Source organism: Balaenoptera physalus (genome assembly GCF_965194825.1).
Source record: "Balaenoptera physalus genome assembly, chromosome: 6".
NCBI lineage: Eukaryota > Metazoa > Chordata > Mammalia > Artiodactyla > Balaenopteridae > Balaenoptera > Balaenoptera physalus.
The window spans coordinates 126652796-126671326 of NC_138885.1; the positions used below are offsets into that span (position 1 = coordinate 126652796).

General features: G+C 38.4%; 1 long non-coding RNA gene across 1 annotated transcript in view; it reads right to left on the reverse strand.

Moving 5' to 3' along the window:
- The window catches only part of LOC309662215, a 284000-nt gene extending 265798 nt beyond the window's left edge, over window positions 1–18202 (reverse strand). Inside the window, exons 1-2 of the long non-coding RNA XR_014264588.1 lie at window positions 5325–18202; window positions 2658–5273 (exon numbers count right to left, since the gene is read on the reverse strand). This is a non-coding gene — a long non-coding RNA (uncharacterized lncRNA). The remainder of the gene's footprint in view (window positions 1–2657; window positions 5274–5324) is intronic.
- Window positions 18203–18531: the final 329 nt, after the last annotated feature.

Below are 18531 nucleotides of genomic sequence, written 5' to 3' on the forward strand. Positions count from 1 at the left end.
AACTATCTTCGGGCAGGACCAAATCAGAGAGGGAGACCCAAGAGACCCAAGGCCAGCTCAGGGCCACTGCTGGGCTTTAAACCTTTCCTTTGCCAACTAGGAAACAATGCCCTTACCTCCAGGAAGAAAAGCTTGTGTCAAGCTGCGCAGTGTGGTGAAGAGAACAGGGTTTGCATTACAGCCGCCTTTCACCCTCTTAACCAGCAATCTTGTGTGCTACACAACCTGCCTAACCGCACATGGCAGCCCTCGGGCAGCTCCTGGCTCTATGTGACCGGCTACCTAAGTTTCTCTGTTTTCCGGTTGCGGCCCCAGAAAGCTGGAACTGTAGTGATGCTTGCCATTCTCACATAGTTTTAAGCATTAAGTGATATACATGAAAGCACTTAGGGAAGCATACACAATGACAGAGATTATTACAAGGCAGCCTAACCCAGGGCTCTTCAGCCAGGCAGGAGGGAGACCAAAAAGCTCAGTTGGTCATGATGAACCTTGAGGACAGAGCACTGGGTACATAGAGGAATAGTGTGGGGTTTCAAGAGACATGTGCTCACAGTCCCATGAGGAATGCAAAGCCTTTCCTCTTGTTATTCTTCTAGCAGTGCGAGCCCACCGTTTGTATTCATGTTTTGTACAATTACCCAGAGGCTATGGCAACATCTTTGCATATTTAATCAATCTAATAACCAAAACCTGAGACCGTGTGCACATCACCTGTATTAACTCTCTTCTCTCACAGCTATTCACTCATCCTCCCCTTCACAAGTCTCTCGTGCCTTCATTTTTTTTCACACATTCCTGTAATTTATTCATCTCAAGATGAACTTCTGTCTCATTTAATCATGTAAACAGACCTTTGGTGCCTATTTAATTGATTCTTCCTGGGTTTTAATTTGCATCTTTGACTCTGCCATCCTGATTTCTTTGACTATCCCTCTCTCTGCCTGACATATGTTTATGCTTTAACAGGTTTCCAATATTCTGGAAGACTTCAGAGGCCAAGGTTGAAAAAAAAAATGCTATTTTAAATAGAATCCTATTTGACTGGCCAAGCAACTGAGCAAAACCAAGAGTAAACCCTCCAGCTTTGCGAAACAGACAACCAGGGTCATCCTTTAATGCCCTGCTGCCCAGAGCCAACCAGGCTGGCTGCCAGGCTGACCAAGGACTGCGGGAAAGAGGAATGAGGCCCATTGATCAGAAAAGGTTAGGGTTTCCTGGGAAGGGATTCAATTTGATTTTGCCCCTATTCGATTTAGGGACCGACTGCTTATTTTTGAATTTGCTTTCTGTTGGGGGTGGAGGGAGTTGGAATGGAGAAAACATACTAAGGAATTAATAAACTGGTATGTTTGGAAAGCAGGGAACAGATAAGTGGTTCATCAATAGTTCATTCTACATTGCCTTTGGGAACAAGATTTGTGTTTTTAATTCTGTGTAGATTAAGCGTAATTGGAATTGCATACAGATTCTTATAAATTAATATCACCCACAGAAAGTCCATACGATAGGAAGCAGGGAAGGGAGGCGAGGTGTTATGATTCGACTTCATGAGCCCATATGGCAACTAATCCGATAAGGTCTTCCCAGTTCCCCGCAGGGGGCCATAACCCTGGGCTTGGGTTACATGTGTGACTGAATTAGTATTGAGATCCTGCCACCAACCTGACACAATCCTTTTAATTTTATTGTCTCATTGATATAATGGGAGCCATAAGATAAAAATTATTCCTGAGTATTATTATGCAAAGGAGTTAATATTTTTAAGCACCCAGAAATTCTACCATACGACAGAGAATTACCAAATATTATGGATGCCACATGCATTTATTATGTTCTTCAAAGGAAAAAAAATATTACTCAAGTTTTAATCACAAACATAGAATCATTAAACTTGCAATGTGGATGTGTAATTTCTGCCAAAAAAAAAAAAGAAAAAAAACAAGAAAACATTCCAAGTCTTTCATTTGTTTTAATGAGCTTCAGAACCAGCTATTGGCACCCAATTATTTTTAATATGCATCCATTTTCTTATTGCTATATTTAAACAGTCTTTCAGGAAAAGTGGTCAATTCACTTCAAATGTACAATGGATTTATAATAAACCAAGACCTTTTTATAACAGATAGGCTGCCTTAATGTTTTCTCTTGAATCAATGAGAAAACCTAGATTCTGAGTGTACTTATGTACTGTTATGAATAATATTAATACCTCCTTTATGGTTTTATGAAATCTCAATCACTTGTGGGTATTGAAATAGTAAATGTGAACTGGACCCAATCTTTCAATAGATACATATATCTTTGCACTTTTAGTCTTAGGCATCAAATTTCCCGTCCATGATTCTGGGAACTCCGATTGGCACCCCCAACATGACTAAATGGCTATTTCAGTTGCTCTATGATTGTTCCTGAATCCGCCACTGTGATTAAGTTAGTGACAAAGTGGGCCAGAGCTAAAAGGCTTGGATCTGGATATTCAGGAGATAAACTTTTTGAAGGTTAAAAAAGGCGGGGGCACCAACTAAAGGAGGCCAGGATTCATACAAGAGAAAAAGGGAAGAGGTCCAGGCACAGGGCTCTCCCATTCCGCAGTTTGTTCATTGCATAAAGATGCCAGGGGGAGCGACTGAGTGGGGGGATCCCTCTCCACTCACCATGGAGTGCGTCCAGGAGCACGGCTGCATCCACCTGGAAGAGGTGTCTTTCTCCATCATACGAAGGCTTCGAAATCCACACTTAGAAGAAGGTAGGCAGCTTCCAGTCTTGATCCCTGGGGCACATGCAGAGGACTTTAGTCTAGGGGTGTTGACTCTAAGTAAGGGAATAGTCCAAAGTTACAGCAAGGGCAGTGCTTCAAAGAGTGCTAATCACTGCTGGGCCCAGAGCTTGAGTGATGAAATTAGAGGGAAAAGAGAAAATGGAGCGTGGTGAGAAAAGTATTTCTTGGTTGGACAGAACTAGAGACAGCAATATAGCATACATGCATATTCTGAGAACAAGGCCAGCGTAGCTGAATGGGGCTCACTTACAAAGATGTCAAAAAATATTTGAGAGAAGAATATATGTGCAGGAACGTCTTAGTGATCTGGTCCCAATAGGCAAACATCTGTTCTTTCTAAGTCCTCTCATCTGGCTGAGTCTCTTAGAGGGCCCTAGATTAGGTGGAAGTCAGTGGGACTCAGAGATAGAAGTGCAAGACTGAAAGGTCTAGGCTCTGTATGTGAAGGGAAAGGAAGGTTTTTTTCCTTTTGTGCTCACAAAGGAACATAAGAGCCACAGAACAGGATCATAATGGAACCAGCCACCATGAGCTGCTGGCCTAAGGCTCTTTCAAACTCCCCTTCCTCTGGGCAAGATTAATTCCATAATCTAGTAGCTTGACAGAAACTATAGGAGTGTGGAGCGGGCAGGAGTTGCTGGTGGAGAGAATGTTCTCAGTTCCAATGATTCAAGCACGTAAGGTCAGGAAGCCAATTGCCCATTGTTGAGAAGAAGCAGATAGTGACATGGACAGGAAGATGGATAGAGCTAGTAACCAGTTGCAGATGAGAAAACCCTCCATTAAAAATAATAGTGAAATTCTCCGGTGCCATGCTTACTTAGCAGGAGGTCATTCTGTGTGCTAAAGTGATTCCACTGATATTTTAAAATGTTTTCCTTTTAGTCTGCTTTGGAAATTTGGAATTGTGTGTTATAGATTCAATTTAATTTTTCTCTTAAATTTCTAGTCAGTTGTCCCAACACTATTTATTGAACTCCTTCCTTTTTTTCACTAATTTGAAATAGCACTTTAAAAATATATACAAAATAAATTGACAGGATTCTTTTTGTTAAAAAATAACAATAATAATAGTGAAATTCAAAACATCTTTGGAGAGAATCTAGCATACAAATTGTTTCAGGCAGTTCTGGAAGGGATAGGGAAAGGAATCAAGATAGAAATTATTACTCAGTAGAAGAAAAATAGACATTCACCAGATAGTCCTATACCCTAACATTCAACTTTTGCCTGTATATAGATGCACACATGACAATGAAATATGACAAAATATGATATGATAAAATATAATAATAAAATAGTAAAATGTCTGATTTCCCCCATATTCCCACTTGAAATACTATCCCTTCTGGGTAACAATGTGCTCTGATAGAACCCCACTCTCTGTGTTGAACTGTGTCTCCCAAAAAGATGATAATTAGGAGAAAGACATAGAATATATTGTCCTCACAGCCCTCAGAAGGAACCACCCTGTCAACTCCTTGATGGTTATCTTACACGTGATACAAACAAAAACCTAACCATGCAAGATAAGATTGATAAATTATACTATATTAAAATTAAGAATTAATTTCTTAATTTATTAAAACTGAATTAACCTCAATTCATCAATTAATTAAGAGATTACAAAGGCAACACACATTGAAGGAAAAGGTTTTTACAATATTTTGTGCCCAAAATATTTTTTAATGTCTACAAATTAATAAGAAATTTTAACAACCCAAGAGATAAATGAGCAAATACTTGAATGAGCATTTCACACTAAGATATCCAAGTGCTCAATAAACAGAAAGGAAAGGATGGTAAAGACAGTTATTATGCTGGAAATGCAAATTAAAATTACAGTGAGATAACACCACACACCCACAACAAAGGGTAAAGTTAAGAAGGAGGAAAATGTGTGGCAACTAGAACGTTTAAATACTGGTGGTGAGACTATAAGCTGGTACAACTGGTTTGGAAAATAATATCTACTAAACCTGAAGATATATCCTAAAACCTTCCAATTCAATCCCTAGGAATATACTCATAAGAAATGCATGCATGGGTGCAGCAAAAGACTGTTACAAGAATGCTTATAGCATCTCGATTCCCTAATAGCTCAAATCAGAAACAACACTAGTGTCCACCAACAGTAGAATAGATAAATAAATATTAATATATTCATACTATGGAATGCTGAACAACAGTGGAAACAAACTATTGCTACTCACAACAGCATGCACGAATCTCACAAGTATAATGTTGAGCAAAAGAAACCATATATAAAGAAATTTATCACCGTATGATTCCACTTACACAAAGTTCAGAAACTGGTAAAATGAACCCAAGGTGGTAGAAGTGAAGGTATTTTTTACAGAAAGATGGCTACTGAATAAACAGAGGCCAAGGAGATACTTCTTGGCCACTAGAAATGTTCTATTTCTTCACCCAAGCAGTAGTTACATGGGTGTGTTCACTTTGAAAATTCATTGAGCCATCTACTTATGACCTGTGGGCTTTTCTGAATATATGATAATTCATTGAGCCATCTACTTATGACCTGTGGGCTTTTCTGAATATATGATATAGTAAATTTTTTTAAAGTTTTCTTAAAAAAAAAAAAAGCTATATAATCATTATAAACTTCTGAGGTTACACTTTGCTTAGAAGTTCTTATTTAGCACTTGGAAACATTGCCACATATGTTTTATAATTGATGTGTTTATTAACTTATGTTTAACTTATGTTTATTTAGCATTTTATAATTTCTCAAAACACCATATTATATATACATCTTTGTATCTCAGCACTGTGTACCCAAAGAAGTACTGATAAACATTCATTGATAGTGACACACTCATAAATAGACAAGCATAGATAGACATGAGAAAGCCATTAACATAGCCATGCATAGAAAAACATACTTGTAGATATTCGTGACACATCTTAAACCATATGCCAGTCCTTCCTCCAAAGATTAAGAGAAAGAAAAGACTATTCATTGAGTGTTTACTATGTTCCATTCACTGGAAGATTTCACATAATTACATGAATGTAACCTCTCAACAGCACTTTGAATTAGGCACTGTCATTGCAGATGAGGAAACAGATACAAATGATTTTCATTAACTTGTCCAACATAATGTAACTACCAGCACTCAAAGTCAGAATAGTGCTGTGCATTAACTGGAAGGTGGCAAAAGATATTCCTTTTCTCCTTTTCTACTTTTTTCACTGGATACAGTTTAGAGGATCTGTCAAGCAAAGTACCTTGTCCATCCCCAGTCTCCTCCACGTGACTCAAACTAAGCAGATCGGATTCTGCCTGAAAGTTGATCCTAGAGCAAAGGGCGCAAAAGCTGGATTCATCCCAGGGGTGACATTATTGCTTTTTTTTTTTTTACTTCCTAGACTCCCAAAGTGAACCTGGTTCCATCAGCATTCTACTAGATTCTGTGAACAACCACACATCTTTCCAGTAAATCACTCTTCTGCTTAAGCAGGCAAAATTGGTTCCTGCGGTTGCGGACCAAGTGCCGTTAGCTGAATCATCAAGAAACATCTTAGAGTGACAAGAATGAGACCCAGGGCAGACCAGAGACTTGCTCAAGCTTCTCCGTGCAGAGCGGACACATGCATCAGATCCCCTACTAATGCTCATGTCTTCACTGCATACTCCTTGCCAGGTGACAACTTTTGTCACTGAGTTGCTGAAACATAACTGTGGTTGTATAAAGGGTCCCCTTTTTTCAGGCTTTTCTTCAGCTGCAGCTGACTTTGCCAAGTGCCATGATCTATTGGCCAGCATGCTCTAAATGCAACTTCCACAGCATTTTGGCAGTTAATCACTGATGGCTTTGCAGTGTTCCTTGTTCCATGTACCATCTTTCTCATTTGTGTGTTTGTTCCTTAATCTTTATACTCCTCATGCTGTTCAGCTTATGGTTAGCACTCTGAGGTTGATCTGAAACCACAAATACAGGATGATTACCTCCTGTATCCAATATTTTAATTTCAGTAGTCACTGGCCTAAGAAGAAGGGACCCCTTGTTGATAATTAGTGTGGAGCGAAAGTGTTCTCTTTTCTGCATCCCCTTCATGAATGTACCCATTTCGTAAGGACACAGAGCAAAGGCATTCTACCTGGCTTTCAGAAGTGCCAGGCAATGTGTATCTCTATTAGCTCCATTCAACATTCCAAAGCCACCCTAAAAGGTCCCTCTTCAAAACTCTATTAGACACGTTCAACTCGCTCTCTGATCTTTGTCCCCACTGTTAGCTCTTATGTTGAATATTCTGGAGGATGAAATGAGGCTGAAGTCTGATTGCAATCAGGAAGAAAATGCATTTATATTTGCAGTTTTGAACTTTATACCAAAACTTATATCGCTGAATAGAACCCAAGTAGCATTCTAACATTCTGTGTTATGTGTTTGGAATCTCTCAAACTCTATCAGACACTCAAAAATGAGCATGCAGCCACCCAAGGGTTTGAATAACAAAGTTAGAAAAGGACAGCCAAAAACAATAAATTGGCCTCCGTGGTCTGAGCCAGACTCAGCCATGTATAACTACTGAGCTGGAATAAATAAGACCTCTGTTGAAAATGGTAATAAGGATATCTAAAAAAAACTCGAAGAATAAAGTCTAGAAAAATCACAAAAGTCAGTTCTACAATTTCTAAAATATAGTATTTCTAAAACATCAAAGCATCGATTTAATAAATGATATCATGACTCACATGGAACAAAATTAAATGCTGATATAAATAAGGAAAAGTCATTTTGATTCAGCCTGAGAGCTCCTGACACTGAGATAGAATAGCTCTATGGAAAAGTGCTTTTCAAAAATTTCCCCAAAAGCACCGTAAAAGCAAAGGGATTGGGAACATAAGCCCACTGGTAGGCTGGGGTATACATCAAAAGGTAGCCTATCTCAAGCTTTAAATATTTTTTAAGTTTTGTGTTTGTCCTAAAATATCATGGTAGTTTTGCATTATTCTTTAATATATACCTATACGAATATTAAAATAATTTAATTATCTTTGAGACAGTTTTGAAATGTATTTTATTATTAAACTTTGAGTAAAGTGAGTATTTGGAGAAGATATGTCATACTGATCCTAAGGGTTATTGAACTCTGGCATGCCACCACCTACCCATGGAGTCACGCATATCCCAGGTGAATAAGTGTAGTTTTAGAAGAATTCGTGTATTTCCCAACCTAATGACAAGCAACTACTAACTGATTATATGAATATAACATTAGGGACTATCCTAAGAGAGGCATATTCTTACAAGATTAGTTAAAGAGTTGATTTGGCTGCTGTAATGGAAAGATCCAAAATAATAATGGCTTAAATAAGATACATGTTTCTTTCTTTCTCATGTAAAAGTCTTGGCTGATGTGGTGGCCTGTGTTGAGAGCCAGATTTCATCTGTCTTGTGGTTCTGCCATCCTCAACACGGGCCGAGGTCACTCCCCTAGTTCCTGCCATTGTGTTCATATCCATCAGCAGTCAGTTCTCCTGCTCTAGAAGTTGCGTATGTCATTTCCATCTACATTGAAAATCCCCAGAATAGAATCACATGACCATACTTAGCTACAAGAGAGGATGGGAAATGCAGTATTTAACAAGGTAGGTTTACACTCTCCTAAAACAGAAAGAAAAGAAGAGAAAAGAGGAGAGGAGGGGAGAGGAGAGGAGGGGAGAGGAAGGGAGGGGAGGGGAGGGGAGGGGAGGGGAGAAAAGAAGCCTTAACTAAATCCTAAAGGGAAATGGATATTGGATAAAAACCAGCAATTTTTGCCACACTCAGCTAAAGTTATCAGCATTATAGAAACACTTGTTCAATATTCAGTAAAGGAGTAACAGAAATCATCTTCTATATATCATGACCAAATATACACATGTTTTGACTAATATTCTGTAGAGGTATCAGGCAATTTGAAAAGAATCTCAAATAAAATTAAAATAAGTGTTTGAGAATTGAAACTAATGAAGCAAAACATAACACACAAACTTTCTAAACCAAGTGGCATTGTCAGTGGACCTTTAAAAACTTTAAACCATGGATACAGGAGGAATATATCTCCATGAAAAGAAATAAAATATATGAACAACTTACTTATTTCCAGGAGAGTCAAATACAACAGTGGGACCTTATTGGAATATTTCATTACAGTAAAAATTAGTGTTAAAAAATAAAACCTGAGTTAGCAAGATGTCACAGGTTAAGTTCCACAGTAAGCATACTGTCAAATGGAGCTGAGCATGCAGAAGGTTGATTGAGGAGTGCCCTTGGACTCCCACCTATGGCAGGGAAGGAAGGAAAGAGACTTGGGCAGAAGGAGAAGCTGAGCAGCAATGCAGTCTCAACTAAGGCCTCAGCCAATGCCATGGGGAGCTTTGAATGTATGCTGCCCTATTAGAATTGTCCCAAGTTGGAGTGAAATGGCAGCCCTTTATGTCACCACCTTGATCAGTCATTGAATGTGGATCGTTCCCGGAAGAAAGCATGACTTGGCAGAGAAAGTTTTCTTCAGCTGAGGCGAATCATGAAGGAGACAAATTCTGATGGTTTCTTCTAGCATCATTTACAGCCACTGGAGGATTAACTCTTTCCACTGCAGGTTTGTTTCCCTGAGAAGGGAACTTTGAAACATAGATCAGCATAAAGGATGTTTAGGGAGTGTTCTCGAGCACCTGTTTTGAGGAAGAAAACAGGCTGTGTGATACATCCCAATGAAGAACCCAGGGGACCATGTGGGAGGCTCTAGAGCTTAGCTAGACCTTCAGACTGGTTCTGTGCTGGGGAGGGGCATGTGGTTAGGTGGGTCTATATAGCATCTATTGATCAGTCACTAAATGTGGGCCACCTAGAAGGAGATATGACCTCGGGTGAGGCATATTTCTTCAACCCAGGCAATTTCCAAAGTGGAATGACAGCTAAAGAGTGTTGTCTGGCGGCATTCCCAGCAGCTGGGGAAATAGATCCTTCAATCCAGAAGGAGGATCTAGGTGCATACAGTGTCCACCATAGAAGATATACTGAGTATTTTCATTTCATGGCCAAGGAAAAACTTAAAAATAAATCATTCTTTATATATGAAGAACAGATTCAATAATTTTATCCATATGAAACTGAAGGCACTTGTTACCTTGCCTTTTTTTCAAAGCTCATTTGGTAATACATAAATTAAATGTAGGACTGATAAATGAGATTCTACTGTATAAATATTTTGATTTTTCTCACTGCTGCATTCTATTTTTGCCAGCAAATTCTTGCCCTTACTTTCCTGCAAAGAAACAAGGCCATCAGCCCTTAGCTCCCTCACCCACCCTGTTCCCAATGTCGTTTTTAAAAAGGCATCCCTTTCTAAGGTAAAGAGCTCTTGAAAATCTCTCTCTTGACTCTTCTGTTTTCCTTAATTACAGCCATGCTTCCATCCATTCAGTAATGGATTCATTTCTGCAACCCTAGTTCACTCCCCAATATCCTGAAATCCAAACTTTCTGTTCACTCTCTGACCTATATGTGGCTCTCCCCACTGCCCTCCCCCACCAAAAAAAAGACAAATTACTCTCTTCTTGGCAAACTAAAGATTTTTTTCACAATTTTCAGACTTGACCTTCAAGCACAATGGGGCAGTGAACACCCATTTGTTTCCAGGACTGTACTTGGCTAACATTTTTTTCCCCTGTGTCCTACTGCACATTTTTACTTTTTCCTCCTTCCCCCAGCCACTAATGGGAAATTATCCAAAGCTGTCTTTAATCCTTTACCTAAAGCATCAGATGTTATCATTATAGTTTCTCATGATTTTAATTATTTCTCCTACGCTGATAGTTCAGATCTGTGCCTCCATTCTGCTTTCTTGGGTAATTCTAGCCCGGATCTCCAGCTACCTAAGGACATTCCTATTCGCACAATACCCAAATCAACATGATCAAAACCAAATTCATCATCCATAAAAAAGAAGCCTTCTACCTTATCCTCCCTAGCAGTTTCATTCTCCTAATTGCTCCATGCAAAAAATTTGGAAACATCTAAGAACACATAGTATGAAAAAAAAAAAGTAAAAAAGGGCACCCCTATCCACTGTCATCCTAGTATTGTCACTTCTTGAACACCATATGTAGTCTTTCTGCTTTTACTCATTCCATATTCCTATTGATCCTATACGTTGTATTTCCAAATTTAAATAAGTGTCAACATTTCGTTCCTCTTTTCAAAAATGTACTCCTAGGGCTTCCCTGGTGGCGCAGTGGTTGAGAGTCTGCCTGCCAATGCAGGGGACACGGGTTCGAGCCCTGGTCTGGGAGGATCCCACATGCCGCGGAGCAACTGGGCCCGTGAGCCACAACTACTGAGCCTGCGCGTCTGGAGCCTGTGCTCCGCAACAAGAGAGGCCGCGACAGTGAGAGGCCCGCGCACCGCGATGAAGAGTGGCCCCCGCTTGCCGCAACTAGAGAAAGCCCTCGCACAGAAACGAAGACCCAACACAGCCATAAATAAACAAACAAACAAACAAAAATGTCCTCCTACTGGTCTAAAAAATTAAAAACACATAGAGTCAAACTGATGAGTCTGGACCTCAAGACCCTCCTGAAATTTGTACCAGCCTTCATGGCCAATCTCATCACACACAAGCTTTCTGCCCTATGCCTGCTCTCAACTCATAATCTTTCTTCATACTATTTTCCTGAGAGGAAGTGACCTCCCCCATTCATTTACTTTATTTAAATCTACTTTTCTAAGCTTAAACTATAAGGCATACTCAGTCTCTTCTAACCCACTGTGTTACTCCTCCCTCTCTACATTTCGGTAGCAAGCGCAACAGTCCACTATAGTAGCTAGTCACATGCTGCTTTGTGAGACATATAATTATTGCACGTGAATATATCTCATCATTTATGTTGTATGGTCTTTAGACTGCTTCAACAGCATATTATAAGCACAAAAAATTTCAACACATACTTTCTGAATTAAGATTATTTTTCATCCCAAGTACCTATATGTTGGTATTGTAAGAATAATGTTATGGGAATGCAGAATTTCCTGTTCAAGTTTTCAAAAAAGACAAAAGTAGAAACAAATCCATGCCTATGTATTATTAAATGGTGAGAGCAAAAGTGGTAATGTATTATAAATTAAATTATTCACAAAAATTAAAATTACTTCCTTTTCATTGAGAGATTTTCACTTTCTCTAATGAGATAAGGCAAACTTGTAATTAAACAGCTGAAACAGAGGGTGATAGGAAGAAATGGTCTCTTACTTTTTCTCACTTAGAATTCATCTACCTTTCATGGATTATTCTCAATACCAAGTAAACTGCTTATATAGATATATATTTTTCCTCTGAACAAATCCTACTTAGTTTTTTTATATATAATTTTTATTAAACAAGACCACACAAATGGGTAGGAAAGAAAACATTTTGTCAGCTTTATGCTCGGACACTTAGGCTAAAATACTTTTGCCAAGAAGAAATAGACTAAACATACATCAAGCCAAATGGAGATGCTTACTTTAGTGACTAGAGGTACTTCTTATGATTTAGGACATTAGACCATAATCTGAGAATGTTTGGAAAGATCATGCATCACTTTATATTTCTGAAAATCACTGTCTAAAAATCTGTGAATCCAAAAGATGTGCAAACATATATGGGAGGTTAATACTATTGTTTTATGTAATTTTTAACTTTTTAAACTACCTTTACAAACATTTTTGAGGGTAGACTCATTTTTTTATTGCTGTTTGGAGGGGTTGTTTTACTTTTTTAAAGAAATATAAAACTAATTGTGATCATTCCCCTTGGTCACCTCTGTCTTAGCATTTTTCATCCCAGGGTTCAAGCCCCAAAATGCATTTCTTTGCAGTATTACAATTGTCAGCCATGACTCATTCATCTGTTTAAAATTTGTCAAAAGGATTAGTTTCTACTAAATATTACTGTTTCTTCTGAGGCAGGAATGCCTTCTAGGGTGTGGCATGGGAGTGAATTGGGACAGTGGTAACCTTATTCATTCATCTGGTATTTATTTTTGAGCACTTCCTATGTGTGCAAAGTTCTATATTCTGGTGATACAGCAGTGAAAGCAACAATCCTCATCAAATTTGCATTAAAAAGAGTAGGAAGACATTCAACAACTAATTGCATAATAATTTAATCACAATAGTGATAAGCATTATAAAGGAGAAAAATAGCTTGGTAACTGGGAGACATTTTTGAACTTGTTCCTTCTTCTTTAACCATTGTTGCCTTATCCGTTGTACTCATCTTTTATTCTAATGAGAGATTTTACTTAAACTATTTGTAATTAACCAACTCCAGAATGCCTCTTGTAAATGACTCAGCATGATTCTGCAAACTTTTCAAAGAGGTCAGAGTACAAGATTTTGAAACACAACCAACATGTTTTGACCAAACAACCTATAAAATTCGATCAGGGTAAGTTAAATATAAACAGGTATCTTTAGGAGTAAACATACATTAGACAAGTTCAAAATGATGAATGGCAAGAAGCTCCCAGCATAGCTGCCCCCAACTTCTCATTAAATACAAATGAACACTTGCAAAAAAGGACACACTGACAACTCACCAAAAAACTATGATTGATCATCAACCTAAAAACAGAATCTAGGAGGAATTGGCCTTAATTATAGAGGAGTTGGATCTGGATTGTGAAACATTTATCGAGGCTTAAACACATGGCTTGGTAAATGAAGAAAGACTGCCTGACAAAGAGGCTTTGCACCTCTCACATCATTGCTGCCCAGATTCAGAGTTGCAGAGCCCCTACTCAGCAGAGAATAGACAGATGGCACTAGGACCCCTGGGAATTGCTCTAAGAGGCCAACATTGACTTCCAGGCACAGGCGGTGCTGACAGCAGGCAGAGCACGCTTTGCATGAGGCAGGGATGCACAAGACTTTGGAGCAGTACTGGGTATAGTATTTTTTTGTTTTATATTTATTATTACTATCAAAAATAGTGAGGTAGAGAAGATACAACCACAGTAGAGTAGAAGTACACAAAAACTCCAAATTCTAGAAATGAGGTCCTGCTCAAAACAGCCTGCCCCCCATCTGAAAATCTGAGAAAGCTGTTAGGTCATCACATAGCACAGTGGAGGGCAGGTATAATACAAGGACAAATAACCCACTCCTTCTACAGCAAATGGCCCTGCATTGTAAAAGTATCAGATAAAAGGCAAAGGGAAAAGAAAAATATGAAACTACTATAACAGAATAACATCTGAAACTCGGAGGAAGAATACGTCTTGGTTTTAAGAGTTGGGTATAAAGGCATATCTAATACTGAAACACAATGTCTTTGTTCCATTATAAATCAATTTATGGAAGGACTAGCTAATACAATTAGCCTTGTAATGAAATAAGGTGTATCATATTTAAAGGGAAGAAACAAAATTATCATTCTTTGCAGTAGAATCAGCACAAAACAAATAAAGCAGAATTAATACGACCGAAATAATTAGATGATCTTCTTCTAAATACAAACATTTTAGATATTTTTAAATAAAGGTAAATATAAGTCTTAAAGGCCCATATTAAAAAAAAAAAACTTCAGAACTTTACTCATGGACTCAAAATACTTTGATACGTGAGGACTTGTGTCATGAATGGGTCTTCCTGTGTGGGAAGTTCCAATATTCTAAGGGTGTCAATTCTCTTCCAATTAAACTGTAAATATAAAAATGGAAATTCCAAATAAAAATTAGGAATTTTTGATTGTGGAAATAAAGGTGGAAAATGGGAACTTAACAACATCATTCAAAATTCACCTAGAAGCATAAGCACAGATATACAGGTGGAATACTTTAGAAAGCCAAGAGTAACGAATAAGCACTTTCCAGTCAATAAACTGTATTATAAAAGTACTTTAATTAAGGGGTGAGGGGCAAGATAGAGGTAGGGGATTAAGAGGTACAAATTACTAAGTATAAAATAAATAAGCGACAATGATCTATTATATAGCACAGGGAATATAGCTAATAGTTTTTAACTTTAAATGGAGCATAATCTATAAAAATATTGAATCACTACATTGTACACCTGAAACTAATATAATATTGTAAATCAACTCTACTTCAACTTGTTTTAAAAGTTACCTTAATTAGGTTCTTTCAAGTGAAAAGGAAGGAAAACACATAGAAGACCTTTTTGGTGGAAAATGAGTGTAAGTCTACTAAAAAACTTTAGCATCGAACCCAAGCCTACCTTCACTCCAGGTACCAGACTGCCAAGAATGAGAAGAGGACAGGTTATATGGGAGCAAAGCACAGCCTAGGCTCAAGTAATCCACTTTGTCCAACAATACCCAACATCTTCACTTCACAGAATGGATGAGTGATAGGGTCAGTCTATTCCCATCTTGGGTGAATTGTCCCCATTTCCAGCAGGCTTTTGGCCTCCATGGTTACCTTTGACTTGGGCACATAAGTCAAAGTTCAAGAAGCAATGGCTACATTCACAGAGTTAATTTCACCTGATGTAGATATCAAGGGAAGGAGGGATGAATAAGGGGAGCACAGAGGATTTTTAGGGCAATGAAACTACTCTGTATGATACATTTGTCAAAAACCCATTGAACGTGCAATACCAAGAGGGAGCCCTAATGTAAACTATGGACTCTGGGTGATAATGGTTTGTGCATGTAGGTTCTTCCGTAGGCACTGCTGTGATGTGAGATGTCAATAGTGAGGGAGGCTGTGCTCATTTGGGGACAGTGCTATACAGGAACTCTCTGTACTTTCCACTCAATTTTGCTGTGAACCTAAAACTACTCTAAAAATAAAGTTTATTAATTACAAACAAACAAAAAGATTACTACAGGGAAAAAAGCTAAAGTTTCTGTAAAAAAATACAACCCTAAACAAGATTTTTCAAGTAAAAAATTAAGGGCAAAATATTTGTCATATGCATAATAGGAAAATGGTTAAGAGTCTTAATATACAAATTGTGCTCAGTTTAAAAAAAAATCTGTAAATACACTATATTAGCTTCCTAGAACTGCCATAACAAACTACCATGTGACTTAAAACAACACATATTTATTCTCTCATAGTCCCGGAGGCCAGAAGTCCAAAATCGAGGTGTCACAATGCCACATTCCCTCTAAAGCCTGCAGGGAAGGGTCCTTTTTTTCCTCTCCCAGCTTCTGGTGGCTCCAGGAGTCCCTTGGTTCGTGGCTGAAAACTCCAGTCTTTGCCTCCATCTTCATGTGGCCTTACCCTCTATGTCTGTGCCATCTACTCATACATCTCCATTGTCATAACATTTAGGGCCCCCCAGTTAACTCCGGATGATCTCATCTTGAGACCCCAAATGCAGTTGCAAAGACCTTCGTAATGTAAGTGCCTGACCTTGTAAGTTTTTGATTGCCAAGGCATCCATCTCAAAAGACACCCATTTTAAATAAACATCTTGCCAGCTGTATGACACAGCTACTAACAAAACAACCAGGTAAAAACTAGGCCACCCACGCCCATGAAGCTCAACCTAGATAACTGACAGCTTGAGTGAGTCTGCCTCCACTCTCCCCCATCCTAATTCCCACGCTTCAGCTTCAAATTAACCAATAATGAGTGATCCCATAAAATCCCAGACACCCCACCTTTGGACTCTAATAAAGGCAGAGCCCCAGGCTCCCTCTCTCTGTCTTCTTCTCTCTCTGTCTCCTCACATCCTCATGAAATGTATATAGTCCAGGACCTATGAGGAATAAACCTTGTTCCTCAAAATCCTCTGATTTTTTTTTCCTCAGTGCATCCTGCGATCACAATAAGAACCCAGCCCAGCCACAACTTTGGCTCCAATGGGGAAATGTCTGTGGGGCTTCATAGGAGTAATACGGCCCTGGCTTTGGACAGGTGCCTCAGGCATTCCTAGCCAAGTGTATCACCGTCAGTAAGCTGGGACCAATACAACAACCCTATCTTCAAATAAGTTCACATTCATAGGTCCTAGAGGTTAGAACATGGGCATGTATTTGGGGGTGTGGAGGGCAAGCATTGAATTCGCTACATACAACCAACAACAAAAAAAGAGCAAAACATATGAACAGGCAATTCCCAAATAAGGAAATATAAACCCTTTGAAAAGTCATCAACCTCACTAAAAATCAAATAAATGCAAATATAAATGGCACTGAGATATCATTTTTCACTCTCAGATGTACGGTGAAATCAGGGATAAGCTCTCTGATTAAGTGGCTAAATTCCTAATATGTCAGAATATCTGAAAAATTGACCCTCTAGGAAACTACTTCCTCCCCACAGCCCTCAGGTAAGTTATTTAGTGTTCCAGAATAATAATCTATAGTTTGAATTTCCAATTTCGATTTAGTAACAACTAAATACTATAATTTTATACTCTGTTTTCACTTTCAGGATTTCTACCTGAAAAACCAACTAAAAGAAAGGTGCCTTATACCTTATGTTGGGAGTGGGGAAGGTATACTGCTACAATCCCCTTGGAAAATCTACTAACACAGGACAATACAGTACATACTGTACAGCCTTATTCTACACTAGGCATATATTCAACAAAGCTGTGTTCATAGGAGCACTGTTCATAATAGCCAAACACTGGAAACAATATCCATCAAATAGTAGTATGAGCACATAAATTATGTTCCATTCATTCAGTGGAATAGTCTACAGCAATGAAAATAAGCAAGCTACTACTTCACAGAACAACATGGATGAATCTCACAAAATAAAATTGTATGAAAAAAAGGCAGAACCAAAGAATATATATTATGTGACTTCATTTATATAAAGTCCAAAAACAAGTAAAACTAACATATAGAGAACTCAGAAGAATGGCTACTATTGTGGTGAGCAATGCCCGAGAAGAAGTACACGGACACATCCTAGGATGCTGGAACTGTTGTTTCTTGGCAGGGGCAGCAGTTACATGGATGTGTTTGTTTTGTGAAAGTTTATTGAACTATATGTACTACCTGCATATTTATGTACTTTCCTGTATGTCATGTATATGTTAAAACCCTGAAGCACTGTTTCTTCTTAGCCTCTTTTCATTGTACAGCCAACAACTTGACAATTGTCCTAAAGAGAAAAGCAGCAGGGAATGTACTGAGCTCTTGACCCATCAAATCGCAGTGGAAGATGGGTCCGATAACAGCTGTTAAAGACGGTGGCAGAAATCATACAGGTTTGTTTGCTTCCTTACTTGTTTAGGATTAACTGAGATAACACATATCAAATACTTAGCACAGAGCCAAGGACATAGATAGTGCTGAATTAAGTTGACTTCACAATTTATCACCCAAACAAGACATTTTTTTTTAAATCAAAGTATAGTTGATTTATAATATTATATTAGTTTCAGGTGTACAATATAGTGATTCAATATTTTGACAGATTATACTCCATTTAAAGTTATTACAAAATAATTGTTATATTTCCCAGTGTTATACAATATATGCTTGATGTTTATTTCTTTTTTTAATAGATCTTAATTGGAGGATAATTGCTTCACAATACTGTGTCAGTTTGTTGTACAACAAAGTGAAATCAGCCATACACTTACGTATGTCCCCATATCCCCTCCCTCTTGAGCCTCCCTCCCACCCTCCCTATCCCACATCTCTAGGTCATCGCAAAGCACTGAACTGATCTCCCTGTGCTATGCTGCTGCTTCCCACTAGCTAACTATTTTACATTTGGTAGTGTATACATGTCGATGCTACTCTCACTGCACCCCAGCTTC